We start from the raw sequence: 15,573 nt of genomic DNA, 5'->3' as shown, positions 1-15,573 counted from the left end.
TGTTTTCAGCAGGATATCCCTGTTTTAGGATTAGTTATAATAAACAAATATAATATATGGATTTATGAAGCAAGGTTGCCTGGAGAATATCATGTAAGCCATTAAGTAATCTGAGTACAAAGTAGAGATGATTAATAATATAAATGCGCTGTGCTTGCTGAGAAAATAACTTGTATATCTTACTTAGAGACAACCTCTGTTACTCTGGAAGAGCCAGAAAGTGCATATTTAAAATAAGAATAACTTGGGGAGCCACATGGATGGCATGCATTTCTCTCTGCTTCACCTGCGCTTCTTTTTTTTTACATCTTAATTGTATTTTTATAATTTCCTCAGTTTATTTTAAAAACAACTTTTTCTGTCACATATTAGTATGAACTGTAGATAAGTTGTCTCAAAGGGCACAGAAATTAGCTATATTTGCCTATAAATTGAGCACTGAAGAAAGAATATTTATTACCATATCAATATTTAAGCATGCCAACACAAAAGAACTTTTTTCCATCTTTTAAATTATTTTTTCCACCGAAGCTAATTTTATTTTACATTTGGGTTATATATGCATACAAAAGGAGGCACATTCCTCAAACTGACCAGAAAATAAACCAGCATACAAATGTTCTTCTTTCTGGATATAATTAAATTTTTAAAGGCAAAGTGGCTCAAATGTGGACAAATCAGCTGTTTTCCTTATGAAATAAACTAGATAAAAACTAGGAAGAATAAAGATGCCAAAGATTAATTCCCCAAATCTTTGTTTCCTATCTTTTAAACATACAGTGTGCACAAGTATGTGTGACTTAACACTTCTCATCTCAGCTGTGAGCTCTTGTGGATGAGACTACTGTTACTCAATGACAGGCCTGGCTTAAAGAGGTGCAGAGGACAGAGGGCGTCCACCCTCAGGTCATCCACACAAATTTAGGAAAGAGGTAGAGTGATGACGTACAAGTCTCACATGCTGGCCCTTAGAGTAACATTTTAACAGCATTATGTTCTATTTGGTTATTCTACAATTTTTTTTTTGTAACTGAGCAAAGTACGAGGTTTCACTAATCTAAGAACAATTCATGTGCCCCGTAAAACATTTTGTGTGCCCCATTAAACTTAAAAGATTTATTCTTTTGTGAAACACAACAACTGATTCCCATCTACAATTATTTTTTTAAGGTCAGCAGTAGGTCAACTGAAGAAATAGCACTGGCTTTGAGCTATGGAACATTATTACACCTGACCCCCTACTGAGAAACGTGGAGATGTGAGCGCCAGCCATGGGCTGCAGCAAGGATAGACGCAGCTAGCAAACCTTCTCCAAGAAGGCTCTGCAACGCCTCATCCACTCCTGGTAGGTGTTCTCAAAGTCAGAGTCATTCCCATAATACATATCTTCAATAATAAGTTGTGGATCATAACTCCCCAGTAGTTTAAGCTTTGCTGTTATTAACTTAAATATCTGTTCTATTCAAATCTCAGATTGCTTTCATTTGTACATAGTACATAATCAAATGCATCTCTTAATTGCTTGTATTCTTTCAATCATTAGTAAATCTTGATCCTACCTGTGGGAGACAGAATACTGGCCCACCAAAGAGACCCACGTCTTAAACCCCAGCACCTGTGTATATATTAGGTTCTGTGGCAAAGAGAAACTAAGCTGCAGATGTAATTATGATCGTGATCAGCTGACTTTGATATGGGGAGAGATCTTGGATCACCTGGGTCAGTTTGAGGCAATCGTGGGGATCTTTATAAGTAGAAGAGGCAGGCAGATGAGAACTATAGACATAGCAGCATGAGAAGGACTCAATTGAACTTTGCTGTCTTCAAAAATGGAGAAATAGAGCTGAGAGCACGTAGCCTCTACAAGCTAGAAAAGGTAAGAACATAAATTCTCTCCTAGAGCCTCCAAAAGAAGTGCTGCTCTGCAGACACCTTGATTTTAGCCCAGCGAAACCTGTTTCAGACTTCTGACTTCAGAATCGTAAGATTAAAAATGTGTTGTTTTCATTTAAGTCACTAAGTTTGTGATAATTTGTTACAGTAGCAAAAGAAAACTATAACAGGCAAGATCTCTGATTCATGTGGTTCTAATTTGATAACCCAATTACTTGTGTTAGTTCAGTAACTTAAACATAAAATAGGTTTCTAATAATTATTTTTTGGGATTAATGATTGGTTGACTGTCTTCTAAAATTGACTTAATTATTAAGTTTTTAAGCATTTGATATTAGAAAATCATTTGTGCTTATAGCATAAAAAATGTACAACTTTGAAAATCTCTGACTACTTGAAAGAGGGCAAAACTTGTAGAAGTGTTGGTGGTCAGTATAAGTTAATTCAATAAATATAAACATTATGTTCAAAGCACTTTAGCAAATTTTATGAATGATTAAAAAAATTACAAGCTGAGATTCTGTCCTCCATGAAGCTACCTTCTAGTAGTAGACAAATACAGATAATCTATGACAATATAAGAAGTATTAAACTATAACTATAAAATACTGTGAAAGTGCTAAAAAGAAAAATTGCATGTGCTAGGGTAAAGCAAGCCAGGATTCATAAAGTGCTGGTATTTAGATCAAGCTGATGAAATTCATTTCCTATAGTAGGTAAGGAGACACTGAAGATGTTTGAACAGGGTACTGTTATGATTAGAACTATACGTGAAAGGATTCCATGTACAGATGTATATATATGAGTGATTGGAAGTAATAGACTTTTTAGGAGGCTGTTACAATTTTCAAACAAGAATTCATAAGTGATATTGTAGATACACTGGCTACTTCCATTAATGTTCTCTGAGTTATGCCATCTGGCATGCTGATTTTGCACATGATCAATTTTTCTATGCATTCTTACCTGCCCTTTGTAAATATGTTTTTTTTTCCCAAGATACACATTATTTTTATTTTATTTTATTTTTAGGTGAGGCAACCCTTGGTTGACCTCACAGATTGCAAGGACCTTGTAAGCTTACAATCTCTTATTTATTTATTTTTTTACGCCTACAGCACCTGGTCTTCCTAGGTGGTCTCCCATCCAAGTACTAACCAGGCCCCACCCTATTTAGCTTCTGAGATTAGACAGGATGGGGCTCGTTCAGGGTAGCACGGCTGTAGACAATACACATTACTTTTAAGCTGTGCAATTAAATCCTCAAAATTAACAACTAGCAAAAAAAAAAAAAAGCAATTTCAAATATTCTGAATTCAGGTTCTAATGAATCATGTTATCATTGTAAATTCATGTTTACTAAGCATCCAGTGGAGATGTATGAACTGTAGTGGCTTTAGAATATGAATTAACCAAAAGTCAAAAATCTGCACTTAAGGAACCAAGGTCTTAATGTAAGAATAAAAACTCATTCCTGCACCAGTAATACACCTCTTAATAAAGTTAACATCAGATTGTGGCATCCGTTCTCCAGACATTATTCTAAGGATTTAAATAGATCAAATATTTTCATGGTCACAGAAATTTTAGGAGGTATTATTATAAACCTCAATTTAAAGATTTTGAAACAGGAGCAGAGAGAGAAGTAGCTTGTCAAAGAGCTAGCTAGTCAGTGGTAGAGCTGAGATTTGAACCCATGCAATTAACCTTTAGAGTCCAAATTCTTTACTACACCGTATTTCTTCTAACAAAGTTTTTCTTGATGACTTTAATTTTATTAATTATTTGTTTCGAGTATACAGTACAGTGGTTAGACATTTATATAGTTTATGAAACGATCCCTCTGATTACTCTATCTTCCCTCTGGCTGTACACACAGCCATTACATTACTGTGGACTGCATTCCATATGCCATGCTCCCCATCTCCACGATCATCTATCAACTACTAATTTGTACTTCTTTAACCCTTCATGCTTTCTCCCAGCTCCTCCACCCCCATCACCCCTCTCCCCTGTGGCTGTCACAAGATTGTCCTCTGTATTTGAGAGTCTGTTTCCTTGGTGACTTTTTTTTTTAGATACACAGTGTATTGATATCATTTTCCGGTTCAATATTGATATTGGTCCGCTCCCACCCACCTTGTCTCATTTGGTAGGAGCAGCACCCAGGTGTAACAATGTGAATAGAGAAGCCTAAGGCAAAAGGACAAGGGAGGAACAGGAGGAAGGAAAAAGCATAGGTAATTTTTAATATAAATGAAACCTATTTTTTAACAAAATTAAAGGATTAGATACATAATGTTATTATGCAATAAAATTTATGTTCTAGGAGTCTTAACATGTCAACTAATAACTATACAATTTTTAGATAGGTGAAAATGGATTTTTAAAGGGTTAAGTCACTAGTCCAAGGTCACACATTGTTAGTGGGAAAGGAAGTATTTAGCAATTCTAACTCTCGTGAGAGTGTTCAGTCTATTGCAAAGTTTTGATAAATGTGATATAAAAAATAAAGCTCTTTAGAGAACTACATGTATATGTAGGCTTTAGAATAATCCTATCGCTATTAACAGCAAAATAAGTTATTTGCTTTTGTTGTTTTTGTTGTTTTTTTTTTTCCAGTTAAAGATGCACGTATCTACACATATTCTATACATCTTAGCATGAGCAACATTGCCCTGTTCTCACCCTAACTTTCCTGCTCCTCAGAGGCAACTAATTTTTTCAACTATTTAAAAACCTATTAGCTTCACTATCATTTCCATATCTTTAATGTTTTTATCGCTCCTCTTTGCTTCTTCAATTTTAAGCATTAGATGTTGACCTCCTCCTACGAAAGATGATTCAGCTCAACCAAACACATTATTTTTATCTCTCCTCCTTCCAATTCTGCTGTATCATAATTTTGTTAGATCAATATTCTGTATCCATTGCAAATTAGGTTGTTACTTGGCTTATTTCACTGCGTGTTTGAGTTTCAACTTATCTGGGTCTGCTGATTCCTTATCACAGCTTCTGTTTTCCAATGTGCAAAATTTTGTGGCTATGTCACCTGTTCTCCCATTTCATTTGTCCTTGTACGGTTATGTCTTTAGACTGTAAGTGTGGTAATTACGAGTTCAATATGCCTTATTTTTCCAGATGTCCTTTTAGTTCCTTAGTATCCATTGGAAATCTGGGGCAAATTATAATATAGTTTTCACTTGGATAGGAGCAATGCCTTGAGGTTAATAAGAACTGAATCAGGTAAAAACAGTAGAAAATGAGTAATGTATTTTATAAAATGAATTTAAAATGTGAAGTACTCTACTATGCTATCAAATTTATTCAGTGGTAACACCTCTTTTTTTTTTAAGGTTTTAGTTTCTAAGTTAATAATAAAATGGCTTAAAAACTGATATTTTGAAACATTTTCACAAAAGTAGATTAAAACTAATTTCGTTTACATGATATTATAACTCTTTTATACAAATAGTGATAACCTCCAGAATTATAAAACTGAGATTGGTACTCTCTTCTACATCAACTCAAAATAAAGAAGTGTTTCATTCAAGATAGATATTAATGTAGAGAAGTTGAACTTTTTAATGTTAAGCAAATTATTGATTCATGTTTGGTCTCAATAGTTCATATAGAGATATGTTTAGATTAAATGTTCAGTCACTGAAGGTTTTCTAAGAAAGCAATGTTCGTGGATGCTAACAAATTATCTGATAGAATAGATCATTGGAACCTATCAAAATTGATTATATTTTATTTTAATTACAGCTGTGACTTCTGGTATGTCCAATATGGACATTGATATTAAAATTATGCCTTTTAAATATTTGAACATACAATTCTTGAAATTTTTCTTTTTTAAATGTTACAATATTTTTTCTGGAATAATATACAAATTTTGAAAAAATTATCAATAGTAAAAAATAATTATATTTTTTTCAGACAAACATTAAATAAATCTTAAGATAAATTTTTCAGTCATTTATCACTTATAAGGCAATTAATTCATTTATTCTACTAGTATTTTTTGAAAATATAAAATGTGTGAGATACCATCATTGTCCCTGTTGATGCAGAGTGACATAAAATATTGCTTTCAAGGAGCTTGGAGTTTAAGAGAAATGCCATTGTTCACATTCTCCTTTGTCATAAAGTGAAGTGTGGAAAATATTTCAACATTTTTAAATTTCCTAGAGAAAGTTAATGTATAGGGGAGCTGTGTGGAGGAAAGCATGTTGACTTTGGAGCTCTTTAAGCATAAATTTAAAACCTGACTTTGGCACCTAGCTGACTGGTTGAACTTGGAAATGTATCATTTTTCTAAGTCAAAATTTCTATAAGCATAAGTATCCTATAGACTTGTTAAATTATATAACATATGTGAAAATACAGACATGTAGTAAAGCTTAAGAGTTTCCTTTTTTCCTTTCATAGATTTTGGCATATGCAGTATCCCAGTATAGCATTAGCTTCCTGGGCAGAGAATCACCACTGAAGCACCAACAATTATGATGAGAACATTATAAATGTTTTGAAAAAAATTTGGAACTAGAGGGGTCTTTACAAATTATCTAGTCTATCTCCTTTGTAATCGCTTATCTTGTAGCCACACAGCTATCTAAAGGCGAAGCCAGGATAGGACAAAGATTCCTAAGCTTTGTGTTCTTTCACCTTTATAATAGAGAAGACATGAAAAATCATCTTTAAATGGGGATAAAATATAAAAAAATAAAAATAAAATAACTTTGGGCATTTTGATACCATCCTAAATAATAGTTTCAATTTAATGCCTTGCTATGTCTTGAGTGTTAAAACATCTATGACCTTGAGCTTGGAGATTTAAGTAACTGAAAAGAATTCACCAGATATTTGTGCTATTGTTTCTTAGTTCTTTTTTGAAATTGTTACGGTTAATATTCGATGTTTACTACCAGTGCTGTGTTTTAAGTCAAACTGTAACCAGCACCAGAAAACAATTTCCAATATTATTTCAAATGTTTAATTCAGATGATAGCTGCTTTCAGAGTCATTTCTCTCATACCTTTTCTCTAATCTATTCCTCTTGACAAAACACTGCTGTCTGGATGCTTCTGTTCATATCATCTTCAGATCCATGAGTGAGAAAAAAAAGCAATGAACTGCAGGAGCTTATGTTTCTGATGGACTTTGGAGAATAATGGAACACTAGCTAATTGCAGCTTTCTCATGGTAGTTTTTAAACAGATAACAATAGGCTGAGGTTTTAAAAACTTTCTACAATACACAGACATGGAATCTGTTCTCAGGTCACTCCCTGAGTTATGCCAGGTCTTGTTAAAACAATCACAAAGCAAATGAATCCTTTTAAAGGTGGCAGTCTTATTTTTACCTCTTTCCTTGGAAAGTGTTGGGTGAGCATAGCATCTAATAAGGGAAACCAAGCCATTCCTTGTTCATCTACCATGCATTTAAAGTGATTAACTGACTTCAATATGGACTCTGTGTCATATTGATGAACCATTAGATTTCAGGACTCCTTTCTATATATTTTTTTGTTTTTCATTTGAATCAAGAGAAAGTAGCTTCCATTGTGTTACTATCTAAATCACAGTGGAATAAGTGCATGCTGGGGCAACTTAAATACTTGGCCTTTAGTGTTGAATTCATTTCTCAGACTGCCTGCAGTAGAGCAGCCAGAAAATGCTGATTTATGATGAGAATAAAAGGAAGGTGGTCTCTGTGGTCCTGTTTTGTCCTACAAAGCCATGATATTTCAGGTATTTTAAAGATGAATTCCTGTTTTAGAGAAAAATTTGCACCCTTTCCATTGGAATTCTCTCATACTTGAGATAGATTTGCAGACAGTGGAGGTCTTAGTCTTGTTTTATTTCCTCTGGATTCCTATTTTATCAGAAGTGAATTATCCTTTTTGATATATGTGAATTATATTATCTGTCGTCTACTTCCTCTCTGCGGTGAGTTGAAATAAAAGCAATTATCCTATGGCTTTACCCTTTCATTCCTCTCCTTGACTTTCTGAGTACAACTAATCAGAATGAAGCAGACAGCATTTTCTGAAGTAGACAGTGACCCAGCTTACAGGCTCCTTTGAAAGAAGGAGCATGATTGCAGCTCTCATGTTGCTGTCATCTTCTTGCCTGAGTAAGAAATAAATGAGAAATCATCAGTTCTCAAAGGGAAGGTACTTTCAGACTTTTCTATTGATGGGTAAAGAGCTCTAGATTATTGGTCTCTCAACATACACACTACCAATCTCACTTTGCCAACATGTAAAATATATTGTACAACTAACATGGGAAACCATTTTGAATAAAACAGAATGATACAAGTGAAAGTTCAAAGATTATGAAAACTAAATGTTTGTGGAGCTCTTTCCCTTCAATGCTTAGATTTATTTAGCCTTGCCCTGTACCATTTATGTTAATTGTTGGTTAGGAATTTCCTTGTACAACATAGGTGGGTCCCTGTAAGCTGGCTGTTGGAAAATTACTACAATACTATTGACTGTTTCTCTCTGCATATAAGTGGGAGTAATCTGATGTAAAGACCTTTTATAATATGTGAAGAAGTAGATGAATTATATCTGAATTGAAGCCTCAATTATCTCCTTTCTTGATACCTAAGGCTCCCTAATTCCAGTACCAAGCACAGTACATACTGGATGCTCTCAGTGCCAATATGCTACATAGTTATTTGTGGGGGAAAGAACAAACAACATGTGTACCTGCTTTCACAGACACACACACTTTATTAAAAACCTATGTTGCAGGCACTATCAATGTATTTATGACAGCTCTATCTCTTTCAATTCTTACAATGATTCTATTTCTTCAATTAACAATTATGTTGAGAGTACCTATTCTGAGAAAAATATTTTAACAATTATGTTGAGGGTGTCTATTCTGAGAAAAATATTTGTATTCTCACGTAATGAGAGAAGACTGAAACCCAAGATGATTAAAGTTTTTGCCTGAGTGATTACAGAATTCCAAATCCATGCCACTCTTTTTTTCTTTTTTTGGTTAAAATTGTTGGAGTGACATTGGTTAATGAAATCATAGATTTTTAAGTGTACAAGTCAATAATGTCATATGTATATTGCATTGGGTGTTCCTCACCCAAAGTTAAATTTTCTTTCATTACCATATATTTGACCCCCTTTACCTTTATCTACACCCTCTGCCCCGCTCCCTCTGGTAACCACTAATCTACTGCCCATGTTCCTGAGTCTCTGTCATGTTTGTTTTTTGTTTTCAGTTTTATATCTCACATATAAGTGAAATCATATAGTTCTCAACTTTTTCTGTCTGACTTATTTTACATGCCATGGTAATCTCAAGATCCATTCATGTTGTCAGAAATAGCAGTATTTCATTTTATGGCTGAGTAATAATCTACTGTATATATGTCCCACATCTTCTTTATCTAGCCATCTATCGAAGGACACTTCAGTTGTTTCCTTGTATTGGCAACCATGAATAATGCTGCAATGAACATCAGGGTGCACATATATCTTTGCGGATAAATGTTATCAAGGTTTTTAGGCAAATACCCAGACCAGGGATTGCTGGGCCATACGGTTTCTATTCTTAATTTTTTGAGAGACCTCCATACTGTTTTCCTTAGTGGCTGTACCAGTTTACATTTCTACCAGCAGCGTATGAGGGTTCCTTTTCCCCCACAATTTCTCTAGCACTTGTTATTACTTGTCCTGTTCATGATAGCCATTCTAACAGGTGTGAAGCGGTATCTCATTGTGGGTTTGATTTGCATTTCCCTAATAGCTAGTGACGTTGAGCATCTTTTCATATATCTGTTGGCCATTTATATGTCTTCTTGGGAGACGTGTCTGTTCAGGTCCTCTGCCCATTTTTTAATTTGATTTTTTTTTATGGTTTAACATACACAAATTGATTAATATGGTATACCACATAAAAAAAGGATAAAAATTATTAGGTCATATCAGTAGATGCAGAAAAGCATTTACAAGATATAGCATTCATTATTAAAACATTATTATTAAAACAGTAATATGGGTATAAAAGAAAAGTGCCTTAACAAAATAAAGTCCATATATGAATCCTCAGCTAACATCATACTTAATGGTGAAAAACTAAAAGCATTCCCTCAAAGATCAGGAACAAAACAAGGCTGTCCGCTATCACCACTATTATTCAATATAGTTAGAGGTCTTAGCTAGAGCAATCAGGCAAAGATAGCAATAAAAGGTATCCAAATTGGGAATGAAGAAGTCAAGTTGTCACTTTTTGCAGATGACATAATTTTCTGTATAGAAAACTCTATTCCACTCACTTTTAATCACTCTATCACAGCATAAACCCACCGTGACCCCCTGACCCTTGCCGCCTCTAGCTGGAAACCAGATTCTGTCAGGCTGATCAAGACAAAGCCTTCTGATACTTGACCTAGAGCAGACCTTGCTTATATGCATTAACATTCTCAATAAGATGTAAACTTTAATAGGTCTGAGATTTTCACATCATCCAATATAGAAAGCAGAATATGTGCAAACCTGCGTTAGCTGAAGTAGGAGTGGTCCAGGGCCCAGACCTTGGCTTCTTCTGGCAAATAAGCATTTCTTCCTCTTAAATCAGAACAAATTGCTGGTCTATTTGGTTTCTTTCTGGTGTGTTTTATTTGTTTGTTTTTAGTTTTTAATATATAAAGTGAAAAAAGTAAAAATATAAATCTTACCTAGGATTCATAATATAGTCATTTATGCTATAATTAGATATATGTATTCCTAAAAATCATCATGTTAAGAAAATCACATAAAACTACAGGGCTTATTGAACAAAATGGGATTAGGGGCCCTGATGATCCCTTCCTGACCCTATATATATATATGGCCATTAGCCTAACTGTCCATAGTGATCGAGTCGATGTGCACTGAGGCAGTTATTACAGATAAGTTTCCACTGCCATTTCTTTCTTCCTCTTTTCCATCTAATGAGGACAGAACCCTCTGAGATCCTGAAAACTAAGCTCCTGCCTTGCTCCCAAAATTTTATTTACAGAAAATTAGACCTAAATTCCTAGGGATCGATAACAAAAAATATCAAGTAATATAGCTGGCATTAGTAAGGATGATTATTGTGTACCAGGGAATCACAAGAAGTTCTTTACAATTATTGCTTCATTTTGTCCTCACAACAACCTATGAGGTGTGAATTACTACTCTTCATTTAACAGGTGCATAAATGAAGACTTAGGTTAGTAATTTATTCCAAATCGAATATAGATTTGGAATAAATTTGGAGACACATACTCTGATTTGCTTGCTACCTGACTGACATACTCTGAACCCCTCACTAGCCATCCTGTTTCCTGAGAGAAGTCCTGGGGAGCTGGAGTTACCTCTATAACTGATCATACTCATCTCCTACTTCTAGGTCCTCTTGCCAGACTGAATGTCCTTCTTTCCCTCTGCCTCCCCACTATTCATTTCCACTTCTCCTGCTACTAGTTGCCTCATCTTTTCAAACCAAATGTCTACCTCTGGGATTGAGCATCAGATTAGTGGCATCCATTAACCTGTATCTACCCTGCTTGACTTGACCCCAGGGTTGTCTCTGCCATTCATTGACAATCTGAACCCAGGTTTCATTCTCTCATCTGGGAGCTGGGACCTGACTTTATCCTGCCACAGTCTTCCTCTAAGGGTCCTGGCCTTGCAGATGATCCTGAATAAGTCCTTAATAAAATCTCTTCTATTTTTCAACATGAAGCAAAGTTCTTTATCTTCTCTGCAGGCATTAATACTTCTCTACTCGTGTTGCCTCTGAACCTTACATATAGACTAAGGATACTCATGTTTCAAGTAACAGAACAAAGGCAAATTTTTTTTTTTTTCTCAAGAATCTCTAACTTCCTAATCAGCATCCAGTTCTGGCATCAAAGCCTATTTGCTCCCTGCTAGGAAGTTATCAAGGAGCCAAATAACCTTCCTGTGGGTATGTAAATTATGTGTGTGTCTTCAAGTGGGTTTGGATTTGGGTTATGTTTCCTTATGATGAAGAATATTGAACTTTGAGCAAACCTGCACTGAATTGTTCATTTTTACAGAAAATTTATCTTTTCTCTTCCTGTTTACAAAACCAGGACACCTACTGCCCTTTCACACTCAAAATGATAGCTGTCACAAATAGATTAACGAGCATCACCAGGCCAATTTGGAAAAGACTGAAGCATCAGATTAGTGGCATCCATTAACAAGACAAGATAATTGCATCATTGTCAGTAAAAATGGTAGATCGAAGACTTAATTGATTTGTACACTAAACCAATAATCTAGAAATCAAACACTTCTCAAGATTTAGGAAAATATGGTCAATTTTTCTTGGCAGTAGGCCCTGTTTTCTCCTGCAGCATGAAATGGTGTAACAACCTGTCTCTCCTCCCTGAGAAAAAGACTTTACTGGTTTCCAATTATCTTCTTGTACAAGTTAGACTTTTGTATTGCTATTTATTCCTCTTCTTTCTATTAGGACCCAAGAGTTACAAGAAAGTCTTATTCTCCGGGTGGTTGTTTTGTTCATTGTTCTAGTATAGAACACAACTCCTTTGAGGCAGTCAAAAAATGAGAGTGGCCAAACTGTTAAAGCAAAATCAAACAACAGTTCAATTGTTGGGAAAAGAGGGCAGAACTGAAACATACCATCTGCACAAGGCATTCTTCTCTCATCTCCATTTTACACCTCCAAAATAGTTATTGGCTGGAAGTGTGGGACAGAGACACTTCCTTATTGTGTTTCATAAATACACTGAAGATAAAACTAAGACTGTCAGAATCTAATTGACACAGAGAAATTGTTTTTACTTTCTTTTGTGCTTTGACCTCCAACTCTTATGTTACTTAAAAGGAAATAGAGGTGCATGTTTTTATGCTAAGAAAATATTTTCTCCCTTGTTGTAAAGCTAATTATTTGGGGCAAAAAACTATAGTGCCTTCTTCCATGGGGTTCCCAAATCATAGAGTCTTGGTTAATATAACAGACTCTTTACTATGTAAAGTAAAAATATTGAATAGTCAAATATCTTTTTTTTAATTAAAAAGAAATTTGGAGATCAATTTTATTCTGTTTATTTTACACATGAATAAACAAATGGAGATTTCTTGAAAGTCAGCAACTTTCCCTTACCTGAGTTCTCCCAGCTTTTAGAGACTGATTGGAGTATGCATTGTTCCATTGTTCCCTATGTATGACTAACTATATTCTCTCCATGAACTTCCATACATTTATGGGCTTATGACTATTGAAAAGTAATTTTGCTTTCTGGAACTGTGCACATCTGGCAGAAAAGGAGAGATGAAATAGTTATATTCCTACCAGTAGGGAGATCCATCCCTGATTCTGGACGAAGGAGAGACCGATGGAGGCTGCAGAGATTCCTTAGAAAAACACCCAAGTCTTGGCCGAAAGCAGGAGTATAGAGAAGATAAAGTCAGTCCCTTACCTCTTTCCTGTCCTCCTCCTTGTGATCTCAGTTGAGTTTCACCTTGTCCTGAACCAGAATATGTGAGGAAATTGGTGATTGCTAAGCTTTTTCAATGGAAAAAAAAAAAATTTCCATTTCAATTTTAACATATTTCTTTGTGTTCCTCTGAGGTCGTTTGTTATCAATTTGCTATATATTTAGGTTTGCTTGTTTTGTTTTGGTGTCAATTTTAGGACTTTTTCATTTTAAATTTTAATATGTAAAACATAGACCCCAAACTGGAGTTCTATAAAAAGACATGCTCAGAAGTTTTACCTTTGTCTGTGTAGCTGCCATACTCTTCCTCACTCAAATATGTGCATTTTTATTAACTTCTAGATTATCTTTTAGGGTTGTTGTGGTGGTGGTGGTTGTAAGTATGTGTAGATTGTATGTGTGTCTTTTTTCCTCTCCTTTTTCTTACTAAGCATAGCATGTAATTTTCATTGTTTTGCACCTTGTTTTTACTTGACACTTATTCTGAAAATTATTCCATATCAGTATAGAGAGATCTTCTACATTCTTTTTGTGTGTGAGAGGGGACTGCATATTACTCCATTGTTTTGATTATCCAAAATTTATTTCACTTGCTCCTTATTGATCATTTGAGAGGCTTCCAATTTTTGAACATTACGGATAATGATGCAATGAATAATCTTGTTCCAATGTCATACTGCATTTATAGTATGTGCCTTTGGGATAGATTTCTAGAGGTGGGATTGCTGGATCAAAGGGAACATGCATCTGTAGTATTGCTAGAAGTTGCCAAATTCTTCTCAATAGAGGAATTATTTTGTATTTTCACTATTGATATATGAGAGTATGTATTTTCCAATAGTCTTGTCAATCCTGTTTATTGTCATGTTAAATTTGCCAGTTAGTTCTGTGAGAAATGGTACTTCATGATTTTATTTTGCTTTTTGAAAGTGAAGTGAGCATCCTTTCACATGTTTAAGAATGATTATTTAAGGCTTATTTTGAAGGCCAGATTTTTTTTAATGTAATTTATATATATATATAATTTATATATATATATCACATCTTTAATCCAGAGAAGTGTCTGTTCAGGCCCTTTGTCCATTTTTAATTTAATTTATATATATATATATATAATATATATATATATATATATATATATATATATATATATATCTCATCTTAATCCAGAGAAGTGTCTGTTCAGGCCCTTTGTCCATTTTTAATTTAATTTATATATATATATATATATATATATATATATATATATATATATATATATATATATATATATATATATCGCATCTTTAATCCAGAGAAGCACTTGTTCAGGCCTCTTTGTCCATTTTTTAATTTTTTTTGTTGTTGAGTTTTATGAGTTCTTTTTATATTTCGATATTAGGCCCTTATCAGAGGTGTTGTTTGCAAATATATTCTCTCATTTAGATGGTTGCCTCTTTGCTTTGTTAATGGTTTCTTTTGCTGTGCAGAAGCTTTTTAGTTTGATATAGTTCCACTCATTTATTTTTGCTTTTACTTTCCTTGCTTTTGAGGTCAAATTCATAAAATCCTAATTCCAAGGTTTATAATTTAGTACCTATGTTTTCTTCTATGCAATTTCTTGTTTCAGGTCTTATATTCAGGTCTTTGATCTCACTTTGAATTAATTTTTGTGTATGGTGATAGATAGCAGTCTAGTTTCATTCTTTTCCATGTGGCTTTCCAATATCTCCAGCACCATTTATTGGATTTGACTTAGTGATACTTTATAAAGGACTGTATCTATAATCCTGAAAGATATTTGTAGTTTTCCTTTCTTGATAATGTGTCTGTCTGATTTTGATATGTTGGCTTCACAAGAATAAGCTAGAAAGTATCCCTCTGTTTCTTTTTTCTGGAACAGATTACAGAGATTCATAGTGTTATGAACAATAGAACTTTCTCCAAACCGATCAATATTGATGCTCTGGAAAAATCAAATTAGACTTCCATTTTAATCTGAATTTTTTTGTAAGTAAAAATAAATTAGTATGACATTGTGAAAATCCACAAATATCAAAGTTATGCCTATTGAACCATTTTTGTTTTATAAAACAATATTTCCAAATTGCTAAAGTAATACTATTACAGTACACTGGAAATTTTAAGTTATAAATGAGATACATGGAGCCAACATCATCATCACTCTTTAGGGACAAAAGCGCA

General features: G+C 34.1%; 1 pseudogene; it reads right to left on the bottom strand.

Annotated features, from left to right (window-relative positions):
* Window positions 1-3,002: 3,002 nt before the first annotated feature.
* On the bottom strand, window positions 3,003-3,121 carry LOC120582713 (uncharacterized; annotated as a pseudogene).
* Window positions 3,122-15,573: the final 12,452 nt, after the last annotated feature.

This window comes from Pteropus medius, unplaced genomic scaffold (assembly GCF_902729225.1).
Source record: "Pteropus medius unplaced genomic scaffold, Ma_sr-lr_union100, whole genome shotgun sequence".
Lineage (NCBI taxonomy): Eukaryota > Metazoa > Chordata > Mammalia > Chiroptera > Pteropodidae > Pteropus > Pteropus medius.
The sequence above is the reverse complement of the archived record's forward strand: the minus strand, read 5'-3'. Positions and strand labels throughout refer to the sequence as shown.